The sequence below is a fragment of the Schistocerca piceifrons genome, chromosome 1, assembly GCF_021461385.2.
Source record: "Schistocerca piceifrons isolate TAMUIC-IGC-003096 chromosome 1, iqSchPice1.1, whole genome shotgun sequence".
Taxonomy (NCBI): domain Eukaryota; kingdom Metazoa; phylum Arthropoda; class Insecta; order Orthoptera; family Acrididae; genus Schistocerca; species Schistocerca piceifrons.
This window is the reverse complement of record NC_060138.1, coordinates 890,370,124-890,385,082: the sequence shown is the minus strand read 5'-3', so window position 1 is coordinate 890,385,082 and position 14,959 is coordinate 890,370,124. Positions and strand designations below refer to the sequence as shown.

At 45.8% G+C, this 14,959-nt stretch overlaps 1 protein-coding gene across 1 annotated transcript in view; it reads right to left on the bottom strand.

Moving 5' to 3' along the window:
* LOC124716905 overlaps positions 1-9,867 on the bottom strand; it is an 811,449-nt gene extending 801,582 nt beyond the window's left edge. Inside the window, exon 1 of the mRNA XM_047243468.1 lies at positions 9,738-9,867. The gene's annotated coding sequence lies outside the window, so the exon portion shown is untranslated. The remainder of the gene's footprint in view (positions 1-9,737) is intronic.
* Positions 9,868-14,959: the final 5,092 nt, after the last annotated feature.

Here is a 14,959-nt window from a genome sequence, read left to right as displayed (position 1 = left end):
AGTTTTTTGAAATTTTGCTGAAAAACAATTTTGTAGTCGGGGATCATACCACTATTTGGGCATTACGAATAGTCGGTGCAATAGGGTGAAAATTGAGGTTGCAGAAACCTGTTTTTCGTTTTAATTTGTCCGTTTTCAAGGGCTACTCGTTTTGTATTATAAAGCAATATTTCGAAGAAATGGAAATTTTACAGAAAAATTACTCGTTTTTTCAAAAAATAGGTTTATTTAAAAACTAAATTTTAGCACATCTACTATATCTAATGATATTTGGGTTTTTTACTCTGTTATTATTAAGAAATACACTGAAGAGCCAAAGAAACTGTGACACAAATCTAATATCGGGTAGGGCCCCCGCGAACACGCAGAAGTGACGCAACACGACCTGGCATAGACTCGACGAATGTCTGAAGTAGTGCTGGAGGGAATTGACACCACGTATCCTGCAGGGCTGTCTATAAATCTGTAAGAGAACGATGGGGTGGAGATCTCTTCTGAACAGCACGTTGCAAGGCATGCCAGACATGCTCAATAATGTTCACAGCTGGGGACTTTGGTGGCCAGCGGAAGAGTTTAAACTCATTAGAGTGTGTAGTAATTCTAGTCGTGTGGGGTGTCGCATTGTCCTGCTGTAATTGCCCAAGTCCGTCGGAATGCACAATGGACATGAATGGATGCAGGTGATCAGACAGGATGTTTAAGTACGTGTCACTCGTCAGAATCGTATCTAGACGTATCAGGGGTCCCATATAAATCCAGCTGCACACGCCCCAAACCATTTCAGGGCATCGACCAGCTTGAACAGTCCCCTGCTGACATGCGGGGTCGCCGGCCGCGGTGGTCTCGCGGTTCTAGGCGCTCAGTCCGGAACCGCGCGACTGCTACGGTCGCAGGTTCGAATCCTGCCTCGGGCATGGATGTGTGTGATGTCCTTAGGTTAGTTAGGTTTAATTAGTTCTAAGTTCTAGGAGACTGATGACCACAGATGTTGAGCCCCATAGTGCTCAGAGCCATTTGAACCATTTGAACATGCGGGGTCCACGGATTCATGAGGTTCTCTACATACCCGTACACGTCCATCCGCTCGCTACAATTTGAAACGAGACTCGTCCGACCAGGCAACATGTTTCCAGTCATCAACAGTCCACTGTCTGTGTTGACGGGGCCAGGCGAAACGTAAAACTTTGTGTAGTGCAGTCATCAAGGGTACACGAGTGGGCCTTCGGCTCCGAAAGCCCATATCGATGATGTTTCTTTGAACGGTCAGCACGCTGACATATGTTGATGGCCCAGCATTGAAACCTGCAGCAGTTTGCGAAAGGGTTTCACTTCTATCACGCTGAACGATTCTTGTCAATCGTCGTTGGTTTCCTTCTTGCAGGATATTTTTACGGCCTCAGCGATGTCGGAGTTTTGATGTTTTACCGGATTTCTGATATTCACAGTACACTCGTGAAATAGTCGTACGGGAAAATCCCCACGTCATCGCTACGTCGGAGAGGCTGTGTCCCATCGCTCGTGCACAAATTGTAACAACACGCTCAAACTCAGTTAAATCTTGACAACCTGCCATTGTAGCAACAGTAACCGATCTAAAAACTGCGCAATCACTTGTTGTATTGTATAAGGCGCAGCGTCGTGTTCTGCCTGTTTGCATATCTCTGTATTTGAATATGCATGCCTATACCAGTTTCTTTGGCGCTTCAGTGTAAGAAACGCCTGTTATAGCCGAGGTCAAACTGTTGTTGTTGTTGTTGTGGTCTTCAGTCCTGAGACTGGTTTGATGCAGCTCTCCATGCTATTCTATCCTGTGCAAGCTTCTTCATCTCCCAGTACCTACTGCAACCTACATCCTTCTGAATCTGCTTAGTGTATTCATCTCTGGTCTCCTCCTACGATTTTTACCCTCCACGCTGCCCTCCAATACTAAATTGGTGAACCCTTGATGCCTCAGAACATGTCCTACCAACTGATCCCTTCTTCTGGTCATCAAGTTGTGCCACAAACTCCTCTTTTCCCCAATCCTATTCAGTACCTCCTCATTAGTTATGTGATCTACCCATCTAATCTTTAGCATTCTTCTGTAGCACCACATTTCGAAAGCTTCTATTCTCTTCTTGTCCAAACTATTTACCGTCCATGTTTCACTTCCATACATGACTACACTCCATACAAATACTTTCAGAAATGACTTCCTCACACTTAAATCTATACTCGAAGTTAACAAATTTCTCTTCTTCAGAAACGCTTTCCTTGCCATTGCCAGTCTACATTTTATATCCTCTCTACTTCGACCATCATCAGTTATTTTGCTCCCCAGATAGCAAAACTCCTTTACTACTTTAAGTGTCTCATTTCCTAATCTAATACCCTCAACATCACCCGACTTAATTCGACTACATTCCATTATCCTCGTTTTGCCTTTGCTGATGTTCATCTTATAACCTCCCTTCAAGACACCATCCATTCCGTTCAACTGCTCTTCCAAGTCCTTTGCTGTCTCTGACTGAATTACAATGTCATCGGCGAACCTCAAAGTTTTTATTTCTTCTCCATGGATTTTAATACCTACTCCGAATTTTTCTTTTGTTTCCTTTACTGCTTGCTAATGCTGAAAAATACCGGCCATTCAGAACTAACATACTGGTATCGGTTTTAACCGGTCGGTTTTTTCCATCCCTGCTTTACGGCCGAGCGTTTACAGCTGCGGCAAGTGAGGAAGACTGGTCAGAGTGGGAAGTCCCACGGGCGAGAGTGAGCCTCGGGCACGCCGCCTCCCGACCCGCGCACGGCAGCCCGCGGCGCGCCCGGCTCGGTTCGGCGCGGCTCGGTAGCCGGGGCAACGCGCTCGACCTTGCGGCTCGGCTGGCGCCGCTGGTTTCGCCGGCGCTGACCCCTGACCGCCCGCAACCCGTGGCGCCGAGTGCTGAGCAGGGCCCACCGAGGCCGCGCTGCTGGCCGACACCGCCGCGGCTGCCGAGAGCGGCATCTTTTATCTGCCCCACACCGGTCCTGCGTCTCCACCAGACTCGCTTAGGGCGTAAACAAAAAGTCGGAAGAACGAAACTACTTGTTCATAAAGGTAAGACTTATTTCTCTGTTAATGGTAGTTGGTTCAAAGCTGTCATGGTGAGACCCTGAATGGGTGAAAATACAGGTTATTTGCTACAAAAAAAAAAGGATAAACATCAACTGTTGGTTATACTACTTCCTAAACCAAATTGCACAGTTACCGATCTGGAACCGATACGTTTTACATGTGATGTTGTAAACGTTCAAAACTAGATTTGGGACTGATGACCTCAGAAGTTAAGTCCCATAGTGCTCAGAGCCATTTGAAAGCGAGATTTATAAGGGGCGATCAAAAAGTCAGCGGTAAACTTAACATCAAAATTGAGGACCATGTAGCAAGCTATATGAAGGAACTCTGCTCATACGGAAGAAAAGTAGCTCATGATTGACAAAGAGAGGGTGATATAAAAAGAGCAACAGTACAAGCAGAAAGATCGTTGCTCACCAAAAGATTATTATCCAGCGTTGGCCTTACCTTGAGAAAGAAACTCCTCAGACAGCACGTCCAGAGTTAGCCATTATACGGACGTAAATCGAAAAGAAGTGATTTTAAGCTTTTCGAACGTGATGTTACGGAGGATCCAGACAATTAAGTGGACCGACAAGAAAAATAAGGAAATAAATTCAGTTCAGAACTGTCCACTGACTAGATGAAGGGAATGGATTACATTGACTAGATGAAGGGAATCGATGGTAAGTCATGTGTCACGACATTAGGAACTAACTTACGTGCTACCAGAGGGAGCTGTAGTGAGGTGGGAGGGACTGGAGCCGGCCGAAGTGGTCGAGCGGTTCTAGGCGCTACAGTCTGGAACCGGGCGACCGCTACGGTCTCAGCTTCGAATCCTGCTCGAGCAAGGATGTGTGTGATGTCCTTAGGTTAGTTAGATTTAAGTAGTTCTAAGTTCTAGGGGACTGATGACCTCAGAAGTTAAGTCTCATAGTGCTCAGAGCCATTTGAATCATTTTGGAGGGACTGGGACATACATTGAGCTTCAACTGGAATGGTAGATGTTTTCGGAGGCGCTGGTATAGACTAAGTGGAATAAAACATTCCACGTAAAATGTGTCCCGTTCTTGTACTTACAGAGATAAAACTGTCAGAATGTAGCCCAAACAAATATTCACCGAAGGTGTTACGAAAGACATGATTAAGATTAATGTTGAGTTCCATAAATTCCACCTCCATCTTTATTGCACTTTTGAATTGTCGTGGCTACGTCACGTTTAGCTCTTCTGTAGTCGTCTTAGCCTTCTCTTGTAAGGGCAGCACTCTACACGGTCCGAACGATTAATTCGTCTCTTGTGTTTACTCCTATGTAGACTTCGACTTTCAACCGACCGCACAGACAAAAATGTAAATTGCTTAAGTCCGGGGGGGGGGGGCGCTCATTTCCTTCTCGAAGGAGTTGAATCCGCTGTAAATAAGGACAGAGGCGATGCATACGTAAATCCCGTCGTATTCTTGTATACGGAACACAGAAACGTGGAGAAATACTGGGTGTGCGTGTTCAAGGAATTCTTTCTTCCTACTGAATAATGTCTTCAAATTTATTCACACTCGGTTCATTTACATGTACGGATGAGATACGATTTCCGCGAACGGCATTAGTCGCAAGCAGTTTAGTGAAAACGAGTAAATGTTTCAGTTTGAGGGCGTTGCTGCAGCGTATATGAAACGTAGCGCGATTCCGGGAAGGAAATACAAGCACCGACATGTAGCCAAGGGATTGGTGTGGTATTCGTGTCTTCCCGACGTGTGTGCTGTAAATGCGGAAACGATAACTACGGCTACGTCGTTACCAAATACGTCCAAATAGGACGAACGTATTGTTGGTCTGTTCTTGGCTGCGTAGGACAGACACCGGTAGACAACTACTGAAGAATGAGGAATGCGTATGAAATAGAAAGACTGTCGAAAACCAAAGTTGTGGAATGGTGGGCCAAGTTTCGTAGTTCGACACAGGATGCCGGTCGAGCTGGGATGCCAGCCAGCCTCATCCATTACAGGCAAATAGGAGACACTGTAGCATCCTATAGTCCTGACTTCCGTTCCTTAAAAAAATGCTTTGAAGAGTCGACGATTCCTGTCGGACGAGGATGTGCAGAAGGCAGTTACGGACTTCTTCATGCAGAAGGACACGGTGTTTTGCCAAATGGGTATCTTCATCCAGGTGCGTCGATGGGATGATTGCCTTAATGCCCACAGTGCTTTTGCCTGATTGGCATACCGATCCTGGACTGTATGGCCTTCGAACAGAAACTTTTGATCGCCCCTTATAACTTATGCTGTAAATGTAATGTTTTAAACGTAAACAGCTGTCTGAGCATGATCCTGCTGGCAACAGAATGGTGACGGTGAAATTTAGTTTAATGAAAAGCATTTCAACAGCTTTTGGATTCTCTCGTTTCTCAGTTTAGCCCGGCCTGGAATCTCAATTGTGACCTCGAAGGATCACCTAGATACAAAGCGTCCTACGTATTGTTTAAAAAACTGTCGGAGACATCGAATCTTAATTTTCGACTGGCGCTATCTAGCAGAGGTGCGAATCTTCTTTCCCTACCTTCAACCACGTACGTTAAAGGAAAAACATTACTGATGTTCTGCAAATACTATTTATTTGTACACATACTGGCTTCTGACTTGTTAGGGCATCGTCAGAGTGCAGAAAACCAGCTTCTGGTGTGGTAACGTGAATAATTAAACTACTGTCATCAGTCAATAATCAAGACCGGTCACCAGCGATTAATTTTTGGAATCTTTCAACGACACTCAAGGGGAAAAACACGGTTCGTTTATACATACACATTCTCTCAACGGTCTTGTAACTGTTCTTGAAAGTAGTCCTTCCGTTGCGACTTACCTAGCTATTGAAGGTATTATCACTTCTCATACAATCATCATACGGTGCTTTTAGTGATACACATACGCATACACACACACACACACACACACACACACACACACACACACACACACACAGGCGCACGGGCGCGAGCGCATGCGTGCAATACAAATGGCAATTGAAAATGAAAGCGGGGAAAAGTCAGTAAGCTTCTATGAAAGAAAAAAATAAAAGAAAAAAACCGTTTACCTCATACCACACCAGAGGCGAGATTTACGAAAAGTAGTGACGCATTAGGGGATTATGGCTGCCATCGTGAAGTTACACACACCTGTGGAAGTGACAGCACTGTTGCGACGTTAATTATAACTCGCAGCAAACAAGAACTGATGTGCTAACATGGCTTGTGCAGAAGCGGCGTTCGTGCAGTGTGGCGGAAAAGCTCTCCGAAAGATCAGCATCTCAAACAACATTCTACATGAATTTGCTTGTGTGATTGTTTGTGTGCGTGTTTTATTTTTTAAAATGAAGAAATATACAACGCTCTATTCTGCGCACGACGCGTAATAGGCATCCTTCTTCAATCCTGTATCACAACTCATGGTAGTACAACATGAAAATAAATACCTTCAGTTCCATATTAACTAGTCACCACGAAAACACGCATGCTACTAATCTTAATGCCATTCTCATCGCATTCGGCGACAACGCGTCGGAAACACAGCCTGTCTACGTTACTGCGTGTGCTGTAATCGCTTTGGTTTATGACCTCTAGCCGTGGTTGTGTCGGCGTCAACCGGTCGTTAATCAGCACGTAAACAGATGGATGTGTCGTCATTATAGCACACTGATGCCTAGTACTCTATTACATGTTATTTCCAACGTTACGGTATGTCACCAAGAAGTGACAAAACTGCTGTAATTGAAAATATTGGAAAAACGTAAAAGTTACCTTCCTTGTAGTAGATCTTTAGAAAGTTATCACGCTATGTAACATCGACAGTGCTGATCTACAAACAGGGATAAATTAGAACTTTTATTGTCCAGGGAAGGATTTCCAAATAGAATTTAAGGACAATTTTCAGCCATCTTCCAGCTCCATTCAATCTTTGACTGCACCACTTCACATGACTATGGCAATAGGTCAATGATCACAGATGACATTGTGATTTTCGAAACTTAAAGTAGCTTTTGAATTATAACTTTATTATTGATGAACTACCGCCTATTGTGATCTTATATGCAGGGAAATAATTCATTTTATTTCTCTTCGGTTTACGTTTTGCAATCTTTAAATACACTGTCTTCGTCTACGCGCTAAACTATATCTAATATTTTACCATGGTCGCAATAGGCGATTGCTCTGCACAACCTTAATTTTTTTCCACATCGTGCTTAATGTCAACGGCCATTAGATCTTGCAGAAAAATGAAATACCAGTTCATTTAAATAAATAAATTAATGTAGTTGATACGAATATGAGTTTGTAAACACCAGTAGGAAAAATGTCATGTATGGTAGATTAAAATTAGAGGAAAGGATTTCCTAGGAAAATACTAAATATAAACTCTTGCTTGCTGCTGAAGGACTCCAAGAAAACCGCAAGCAGGGGTAACTCTTTACCATATTGTTGACGACTGGAAACGGTACCTTTCATAAGTAAATTTATTGAAATAATTACATGCTCCACTTGCTCCCGAAAAGGGATAAAAAATAGTTTTTTATTAAAACCATCACACTAACACCGTTTCTGAAACTATTAGATGTGTATGTGTGAAGTAATTACCTACCAATTAACACTGCTCATGTTTACATGTTCGACGAAGACGAATTATTTGTGGTGTGCAAACGAATCTTACACGTAGCTAACTGAAAATACACGTCTCAGACAGTTTTTCTACCAACGGCATAGAGTTACGGACATGGGAAGTAAAAGGTACCAGAAATAGCTTGCTGTTGCAAATTTCCTGAAAGTCGCTACTGTGGCTACACGAAATTATCTACTTTCGTAGCAGAGAATTTTTAAGGTAGCGTAGGAACGACGAATTTCGTACTTTTTAGAACCGGCCCTTATCTTAGGTGCAAGGTGACAGTGTGCCATTGCGACACGGCGCCACGATAAACAACGCGGTGTAAGTAGTCCGGGACAGTGTCTTTTCTGTTGGCGATATTACTGTGTGAGCTGCACAATCAAGTGTCACTCAAAACCTGATCAAAATGTAATTTAGAGGTTCCATAAATCTGAAATATCTTCGTAAGTTCCAGATCATTAAAGACGAAGCTCATGCTTGGACACGGCTAGGATGAGGAAGGAAATGGGCATTGTCCGCTAAGGAAACCATGTGGTGTTTTGTTTAAACGATTTAGGAAAATCATAAGGGCCAAGAAATTCCTTGAGGAATACATTGCCCATCACTGGGTGCTCAGCTTCAGTGCTTTGTGCTTTAGATTTTAGAACTTAATGTGTAAACAGTTAGTGAGAGTGTTCTTTTAATGTGTTGGTCCTTTGCCATGGGGGCTTCGCTGTTTTCCATTTCAGAGCCATTCATCGTCGGATTTCTGCTTCTGTGACACGTACTGTGAGAAGCTACCTGAACGAACTGACTAGTTACCAGACACATGAACGGAGGTACAAAAAATTTCGCAGACGACCTACTTTGAGTAATGAGTCCAGCAAATAATACATCGGTTCACTTGTCACTGAGTTCTTATTATTTCTGTGCAGTTGTACCATCTCTTTTTGTACGATTTTAATGTTTCTCAGCATACAGAAATCTTGAATATTTCTTGGTTATTCAGCTGAGTGGCGTCGTTCAAAGGGCGCGATATTACGGCTAGCCAAGTTGTTGCCATCTTCCGACGTTTCTGATAACGCCTGAAGATGGCAAGAAGTACTTGCTGAAATATCGAGCCTTTTGGGCGACGCCATCCGGCTGAACATGCGATAACTAACCAGGTACTTGATTTCTATTTACATTACAGCTCAATATCGTCCAGTATTTTACGTGTACTCTGACTGAATAACTTAGCATCTGCAGAGTTCACATAATCGAAAAAATACAACGAAAAGATAGATATTCCCACACTAAAACGTCCCAACAGCAACTGGTAGTGGAACTCAGATATTCGGCTTCACTGATTGTGAGTGTTGCCCGAAAAGAAGACACATACAATTTGGTGTGATGTTGTAATACAGCTTTTAGGATAATTTAGGAAGCCTTTTGACATTAGGGATTTCAAAGTTTACTTTTCCAAGGTTTTATCACTCATATAACATCTAGGTAGTGGCGTCTTTCAAAATGTTAATGACACATGTGGTTCCAGTAATTACGGAAAAAGAAACGACAGTTACTGTCTCGTAGATGTCATTGTAGAAAGCAGTTGACATTTTGGAAGCGCCATCGTAGCGTTCACTTACAGTGGCGGACGAAAAGAAGAGAGGTAAGTTTATTGACGATGATTAGGTGGGGAAGTGACCTTACTCCATCAGAAGGCAATTCCAGTGTCAGCACCAGTTAAATTGGTAATGATCAGGAACTTTAACACACGGGCCAGATGCTGCTGTGGCTGCGCTTTGTGAGGGATATAACAAACATGTTCTTCGTAGGCGCTGGCTCAGAAAAACAAGTCTTATCTATGTAAAGTAAGACCACCTCCATTTGCATAGATTGCCTCTTAATGTCATTCAGCAAGTTACTTATATACCGACTGAACTTAACCTGCCCTCGGATATGGCGCGATAAGAGCAATCGCCGACTTTGGTACGACTGTCAACGAGAGTGCGTCGAGTCGCAGTGGGCGTATCGGCTGAGCACTAACCTGTCACGTGGAGTATGCAGTCGCCGTGCCGCGCCTTCTGGCGTATCCACAGAAAGAGAGGAGACGGCAGAGGCGAGGCTCCAAACACAAGCACGCAACGGAACGGAACGCAACGGCACGGCACACACGCGCACAGTCACAGTCGCACGGCACAGACGCTGGCGGCGGGGTGCGTGGCACGCGCCGGGCGCGGGCGACACGCGACTGGGCGCGGGGGCGGCGTCTCGGCGGGGGTGGCGTCTCAGCGGGGGCCGCTCCGCGAACAGTCGGCGTCCGATAAGCAGCGCATCGCGCGGAGGGGGCGTGCTCGCTGGCGCAGGCAGTGGCGGGTGCGCGGCGGCAGGTGCTCGCCGGGACGGTGTCCGGTGCAGAGTGCGCGCCAAGTTCGCGTGCGGCGCGGGCATACGGCCGCGGAGCGCCCGCCGGCGGCGCCGCTGATTGGCCGGTGCGGCCGCGCGCACCTGTCGCCATTGGCCGCGGAGCGGGCGCCGCTTCCGATGACCGGCCACGCCGCGTCCTGACGTAACGTGACGCCGCCGCTGCCGCTGGACGCCGCCGCTCCGAGGCGCCGGGCTCTTTCGGACGCGTCCAGTAGCAGCAGCCCGTCAGCCAGCTGTTTGCACTGGGACGCCGCACCAGTTCTCCTTGACTGAAGACAGCTGGCCGCAGCTGACTCAACGGCGGCTCCTCGCCTCTTCTGCACTGTTCTCCTGCCATCCTTTGCGGTAAGTTCGCGTACTCACTGTACTTCCAATGTAAACTACTGGCCATTAAAATTGCTACACCACGAAGATGACGTGCTACAGACGCGAAATTTAACCGACAGGAAGGAGATGCTGTGATATGCAAATGATTAGTTTTTCAGAGCATTCACACAAGGTTGGCACCAGTGGTGGCACCTACAACGTGCTGACGTGACGAAAGTTTCCAACCGATTTCTCATACACAAACAGCAGTTGACCGGCGTTGCCTGGTGAAACGTTGTTGTGATGCCTCGTGTAAGAAGGAGAAACGCGTACCGTCACGTTTCCGACTTTGATAAAGGTCGGATTGTAGCCTATCGCGATTGCGGTTTATCGTATCGCGACATTGCTGCTCGCGTTGGTCGAGACCCAATGACTGTTAGCAGAATATGGAATCGGTGGGTTCAGGAGGCTAATACGGAACGCCGTGCTTAATCCCAACGGCCTCGTATCACTAGCATTCCAGATGACAGGCATCTTATCCGCATGGCTGTAACGGATCGTGCAGCCACGTCTAAATCCCTGAGTCAACAGATGGGGACGTTTGCAAGACAACAACCATCTGCACGAACAGTTCGACGAGGTTTGCAGCAGCATGGACTACCAGCTAGGAGACCATGGCTGCGGTTACCCTTGACGCTACATCACAGACAGGAGGGCCTGCGATGGTGTACTCAATGACGAACCTGGGTGCACGAATGGCAAAACGTCACTTTTTCGGATCAATCCAAGTTCTGTTTACAGCATCATCATGGTCGCATCCGTGTTTTGTGGCATCGCGGTGAACGTACATTGGAAGCGTGTATCCGTCATCACCATACTGGCGTGTCACCCGGCGTAATGGTATGGGGTGCAATTGGTTACACGTCTCGGTCACCTCTTGTTCGCATCGACGGCACTTTGAACAGCGGACATTACATTTTAAATGTGTTGCGACACGTGGCTCTACCCTTCATTCGTTCCCTGTGAAACCCTACATTTCAGCAGGATAATGCACGACTGCATGTTGCAGGTTCTGTACGGGCCTTTCTGGATACAGAAAATGTTCGACTGCTGCCCTGGACAGTACATTCTCCAGATCTCTCACCAATTGAAAAGGTCTGGTCAATGGTGGCCGAGCAACTGGCTCGACACAATACGCCAGTCACTACTCTTGATGAACTGTGGTATCGTGTTGAAGCTGCATGGGCAGTTCTACCTGTAAACTCCATCCAAGCTCTGTTTGACTCAATGCCCAGGCGTATTAAGGCCGTTTTTACTGCCAGAGGTGGTTGTTCTGGGTACTGATTTCTGAGGATCTATGCACCCAAATTGCGTGAAAATGTAATCACATGTCAGTTCTAGTATAATATATTTGTCCAATGAATACCCATTTATCATATGTATTTCTTCTTGGTGTAGCAATTTTAATGGCCAGTAGTGTACCTAATGTGCTCTGAGGTGACAGAATTCGTACTATAGCGATACGCACAATACAAGCGCCGGTAGTATCGAGTACACAACGGTTAAAAGTGCATTGGCGGAGCTGTCATTTCTAGCCAGGTGATACATGTAAAAAGGTTTCCGAAGTGATTATGACTGCTCGACGGGAGTTAACAGACTTTGAACACGGAATGGTATTTCTAGCTAGACGCATGGGACAATCCATTTCGGAAATCATTAGGGAATTCAGTATTCTGAGACCCACAGTGGCAAGGGTGTGCCGACAATAACCAAATTCAGGCATTTCTCTCACCACGGACAAGGCAGCGGCCGACGGCCTTCCCTTAACGACCGAGAGCAGCGATGTTTGCTTAGAGTTGTCAGTGCCGACAGACGAGAACCACTGTGTGAAATAACCACAAAAGTCAATGCAGGACGTACGCCGAACGTATCCGTTGGGACAATGAGGCGAAATTTGGCGTTAATGGCTGTGGCAGCATTTGACCGATACAAACGCCTTTGCTAACAGCACGACGTCGACTGCACCTCCTCCGTTGGCTTGAGATCATATATTTTGGAATCTAGACTGCTGGAAAACAGTTGCCCTGTCAGATGAGCTCCGCTTTCAGTTGGCAAGAGCTGATGGCAGTCTTAGAGTGTGGCGCAGAACCCACAAAGCCATGGACCCACGTTGTCAACAAGGCACTCTGGAAGCTAATGTGGCTCCATAATGGTATGGACTGGGTCCTCTTGTCCAACTGAACCGATCATTGACTAGAAATGTTCACGTTCGGCTACTTGGAGAGCATTTTCAGCCATTATGGACTTTATGTTCCCAAAAACGTTGGAATTTTTATGAATGTGAGTGCATCATCTCACTGGGCCACAATTCTTCGCGACTGGATTGAAGAACATTGTGGACAATTCGATCGAATGATTTGGCCACCCAGATCGCCCGATATGCATTCAATCGAACAATTGTGGGACATAATCGAAAATCGAACACAACATGCTGCATCGGCAATACTTTCGCGATTATATATGGCTATAGAGGCAGCATAGCTCAATATTTCTGCAGGGGACTTCCAACGACTTGCTGAGTCCACGCCACGTCGAGTGGCTGCATTTTACCTGGCAAAATGAAATCCGCCACGATATTGGGAGGTATCCCATGACTTTTGTTGCCACGCTGTACTACCACAAGGTCTTAAGAGATGCTCCGTTTAGTTATTAAATTAAAAGTGACTAACCTAAAGAAGGGAAGTGGTGTGTGTCATCTGTTTGTAAATTGCATAGACTTCGATGTGTGCGTTATCATCAATCCAAAGGGCACAACCATTAGTCACCCTCTTAAATGTGTAAGGTCAAGAGCAACCTCCCCCCCCCCCTCTCCCGCTAAACGAAGCCATTGCTCTGAACCGATGTGTACACTATCTGACCAAAAGTATCTGGACATCTATTAGTGAACGTCAATATGCTGTATGTGTGTGGACCCTTCTCTTTTACGACTGCTTGAACTCTCCTGGGGACAGTTCAGTGAAGGCAGGGATGGTGGACGATGGGTTGTGAGGCAAATTCAATGTTGTAACTTATCCCAAAGTTGTTCCATTGGGTTCAGATCAGGAATATGGGCAGATCTTTCAATTTATGGAATGTTGTTGTCCACAAGTCATTACCTCACAGATGATGCTTCACAGCAGGGTGCATTGACATGCTTTAACTGTTTCTCTTCTGTACGCAAAACACGATGCTGCACAATGTGCTCATATCCTTCCGTATTCACCTTTTCCCTGACTGCAGAAAGTGGATCACTACCTAACCATCAAATGTATTTCCATACCAAAAACCCATATCTTCTGCTGGCGCTACACATGATGGCAAGTAACATCCATTGGATTGCCTGAGGGTATAATGTGATTCATCATTCCAAATCAGTCATTTCCAATCATCTACTACCCAGTGACACCGCTCTTTACACCCCTCAAGCGTCGTTTAACACTGACTACAGAAACGCGTGGCGTGTGAAGGGCTCCTCGGCAAATGTATCCGATTCTTTACCCACAGTCATTGTTGTTGCTGGAAGCTGGTAGCACTTAGGAACTAGCAGATGATTCATTCTACTGACTGCGTGGAATTTCTTACAATCATCCACAGTGCTCAGCGTCCCCTGTCCATCAGTACATGAGGCCTATCTGGTCTTGGTTTCTCTGTGGTTGTTACTTCGCGATTCCACTTCGCAATCACATCACCAACAGTCGACTTGGGCAGCTTTTGAAGAGTTGAAATATCCCTGATGCATTGTTTACTCTGGCGACGTCCACTGACTACTGCTCGTTCTAAGTGACTCAGCTCCTATGGCAGACCTGTTTTGCTGTTACTTGTTCTCTACTGACAACACAACACTCCCCGCCTCCTTTTACACTGGCGGGTCCTCCTCTCCTGACATCTAGTGATCAGTTTCGCATTACACAGGAATGTCGGGATGCTTGTTATCAGCCATTAAGATGGATTGTCGTGGAGACATGCCACAATGGCTGAAAGGAGATATCATGTTCCGACGCGCCCATGATCACACGGCGAATGAAGTCGCCATTTTTGCAGGTAAATTAGCGCGGGTTGTCCATCGAATCTCTAAGAATGGGGTATCACTCGCAATATGTAACAATGAGTAATAACAGTCGTAAAAAGATCTCAACCAACAGGAATCGGAGGGGAGTGTCACCCCCTTCCCAATGACTATCGGGATAATACTCGACGGGAATTGCTGCTTTTAAAGAGTGCAGTTTCATCTTGAAAGACGTGCGCTAATCTCACACCTCTTTCATGAATCTATCAATCTCTAACATGCCGTAGTCCCATATTGACCAACCTGTCTACCTCATATTCTATTCGTTTGTACCAGTGCCTAGAGGAAGTTACCTGTGTGACATGATTTTTTCGTTTCCCTATATCGGTCTCTGTGACCAGCAGTCTCCAGTCTTTCATGTAGGAAGCTTGGCTTGGCAATTAGCTGGAGCAGGATTTTTCTCTGTCTTCCTGGCGAAGACTACGGAGAGT